The sequence below is a fragment of the Amblyomma americanum genome, chromosome 10, assembly GCF_052857255.1.
Source record: "Amblyomma americanum isolate KBUSLIRL-KWMA chromosome 10, ASM5285725v1, whole genome shotgun sequence".
In the NCBI taxonomy this organism is placed as follows: Eukaryota; Metazoa; Arthropoda; class Arachnida; order Ixodida; family Ixodidae; genus Amblyomma; species Amblyomma americanum.
Window position 1 is genome coordinate 51,231,640 of NC_135506.1, and position 3,865 is coordinate 51,235,504.

Genomic DNA, 3,865 nt, shown 5'->3' on the forward strand with positions numbered 1-3,865 from the left:
CGGGACCTGCGATGACCGTAGAAACGCGTGAGGTTACTGCTTAGTACAGTACTCCTGTCATAGCTTTCCTAAGTCATAGCCAAAATATGAGGAGAGTGAAAGAGAACACCTATTTCTAGGCGACTGGATAGTTGTTTTCCTGGCGCATACATACGTTAAAGTTTCTCCTGCAAAGTCTCTTAGGCCTAAATTGTTATTCAAAATGTTCGTATTTCGTATTTCCCATTGCTCAAATGTTGGTATTTCCTATTTGTGCTCGAAAAGGTCAGCTGCGTCAACATACCGCGTTCCGCTATGATTCTTCAAGTTATGCTCAACTCAAATGAGATCAGATCACGCAGTTAGCCCTTAAGTGATATTGTGGAGCATTAACGGCACCCTTAACGACCAGGACGCCTTTGAAGTGACAACGAGGGACGTTCCGCTGGCCTTGCACAGACTGACCTCTTTATGGATGTCACAGGCACTGCACTACTGACTGAAACGTAAACAATGCGACTTAAAGACATTTCCATATATGTTACACACGTCTCTGATATTGTCTTCTGTGACTCTTTAGCAATACCGTTCCTGGTGCAAGGGTTTCAGGCCCAGTAAGACAACTGTGCCGCTCTAGTCGTACAGCGATGTAAATTGCCAATAAAAACGAAAAATGCGCAAACGCACATGATCCTTTGTCATTTGATGAGCTGCACATTTGTAGGAAAGTTTGGCAGTTACATCAATTCAGTTGCATTCCTTGTTGCGTCGTTTTAAACTTGGTGTTATATAGCCTGACTGTGCACTTGTAAAATTCTAAAATTGCATGTGTTATTCTGTATTGCTGCAAGGAACACAAGGTTTCAACTTTTCACAGTGTTCCACCGATGTCATATAACTGAACATTAAGCTCTAATGTGCCTGAAGGTTGATAAATAACTAGCGGCAATGAGGAGACGTTCTACAGTCATAGCATCTACAATTCTCTTAATGGCTCTCTATCTGAGTGCTTGGTAAAAAATACATGCTTTTGTATTTGACGAACGTTGCAGTCTTGCATAACTAGCTGTTTGTTCTAAATTCAAGCTTGAAGGTCAAACATTCATTACAGCTAGAGTGCAAGAAAAAGCTTGACCAAGTAACAATGGCTCAAAACACATGACGAGGATTTCTACAGCTAGACATGTCAGTCCAGCTACATCCAAGGCGGGTTGGTACTAGTTACCTGCAGAGCAACGATAATAATTGGTATTTTATAGTGAAGAAATACAGACACAATAAAAGAGGCTGGTGTTCCCTTTTTTTTCGTTCAGAGTTGCCCGTGCCAATTGAAGAGAACTTGACGAAGCGAAGTTCATGAGAGTAAACAACCATGTAGGCAAAGTCCGCAGGCAAGCAGCACAGATATAATAGCATGCAAGGAGAAACGCTCGAGGTGAGTGGTCGCGAGCGCCACATTACAGTGGCGGAAATTTAGGGTAGCCAACCGGAACCCCTTTGTGGTTAACATCCCTGTTTTCCCTCCTCCTCTTTATCTATCTATCTAGGAGGGCTGTTTTAGTTTCACAAAGAAGTAAGTGCCGTCAGAAAGTTTCTACCGTGTCAGAAACTGCAGATTGATTTTTTTTCCTTTTTTATCGCGACGGTGTGCCTGCTGGCATAAAGTATTACCTAAAAATATAGATACGCGGATACACATTGCACTCTCGAAGGAAGTCCTGTAGCGTTCGGTGGTACGGCCGATAGATTTCTGTGGCGCACTAGCGCCACCAAGCAGCGCGAAAGTTGGAGACAAAACCTAACATGCTAACCTGGAATATCCGGCAGTGTAACTCAGGCGTCATGTGGGATTTCATGAGTCATTAAACCCAACCCAATGCAACGCAATTCACAAACATGACAGTTACATATGGCTTCAAACACTTACTTTACCACGGTTTTCGCTGCAAACAATACAAGATGTAATGCAATGCCCTGAAATAACTTGCCTGCTGTCAGGAATGAAACGAGCCGTTTACCTTGGTCAGTTCTTTCTGTCTCTAAAAAACAAAGAAAGTTTCGGAATTAGTTCATATTGACTGAACTCAGAAGAGGAGCCAAATCAAAAAGAAGTTGTTGTTGTTGTTGTTGTTGTTGTTGTTGTTGTTGTTGTTGTTGTTGTTGTTGTTGTTGTTGTTGTTGTTGTTGTTGTTGTTGTTGTTGTTGTTGTTGTTGTTGTTGTTGTTGTTGTTGTTGTTGTTGTTGTTGTTGTTGTTGTTGTCGGCACAAGAATTGGTGGCACAGAGAGTTTCTCAGGTAAATATTTCCAGGGCGAAAATAAAATGAATGCTGAAGAAGGAAGAAGTAACAAAAAGGAACAGCGCAATGAAACGGGAATGCATAACGCACGTACGAGATAGACAATGAGGTTTATAGTCGAGTGGTTTAATGATAATAATAATTGTAAGAAGAAAAATATTGAAAAAAGTTACCAAGGCAGGCGATTTGATTCCATTAAAAACTTTTGGACGGCGGTAAAAACAGACTTGTGGCTGTGCCCAAGTATGGTGGCTCCAAACGACAATATGACTGGGCTGCTCAAACAAAGGCCAAGCTGTTGTAATGGCTTCTCTAAAAGCCGTCTTCTCGTCATGGTGTAGCGGCGACAAAACAACAAAAAATCGTCTATGGTTTCGTGCTCGCCACAAAATACGCAGACGGGATTAAGCGCCAACCCAGACCTGTGCGAATAAAAATTTAAGGGTGGTATCCGGCAGCGGAGCCTTGATAGAGATACCTCAAGCTGCCGTGAATGGCATGATTGCCTGCTGCACGAATACCTCAGGTGCAGGTAATCATCGGATCTTAAAAGAGATCCAGTTGTCATTCTTAACAAATTCTGTCTTCGAAACCTCGCTGCTGTGATATACGCTGTAGCCGGAACGATAAGTAGCACGGGGCCATTGAGGGACGCCTTTGCCAGGCAGTCCGCAACTTCATTGGCCGTCGCACCGCTATGACCTAGCACCCATATCATGTGAACAAGGCTCAAATGCGGAGGGTATTGAGCAATAAGAAGTGCTCAATACAATTTCTTACCTTCTTCGTCATCTTCAGTAATGACCTCATCTTCTTCTTCGTCGTCACCTAGCAAGCACCGGAAGGTTTAGCCTTGAGGTTACATACTCAACTGCAACTGCCATGCCCGCAAATCAGATCCCGAAGTCTTAGCGATGCTTATTTACGTTATGGTCCCAAAATGGTGTGGGCGAACGTTAAGAACTCGGCTCGAGTTTAACTTAGTGCCATGAATATTTAGTATTTTGGGACTTTGGTACATTTTACAAACATTTAATCATGCCCCAACAATAAATCTTCATTTTCTGCCCCTCATTTTTTTTTTCCTGCCCACCAATGCGTTTCGCGTCGCACTGAAACGTCAGCGACTTTTGTGAAAAGCTGCGGCATTCCCCGTTTTCTGGCTCTAATGCCGTAAAATATGTTCAATGCCAATCACTGCAACGTATGCCAACCGCACCGCTTAGCTTTGACATCCTGATGCGTTCGTAGTAGTCTGTATGTCACGTATTACAAACAAGCCGTCATCACTGCTATCTTCTTAAGCAGCTGGGCAGTGCCAGAGGTCTGATTGAATAAGTCAGCCACTGACCCCTGAAAGAGGGATCGCAAAAGCTATAAAGATGGACTTACCCATTCGAGCTGCCCCGGGAGCACAGCGCTGATCTTTTTCTTCTTCACCCCAGGTATATGGCACATACCCACGCGGGGGGATTGGCCAAGGTGTCGGAAGAGCAGCTTCTTCTTTGTCCTTGTCGTCTCCGTGGCCTTGCTAAGTGTTCCAAAATTTTTTTCTTTTCTATCAATTATTACATTTTGACTTAATCAT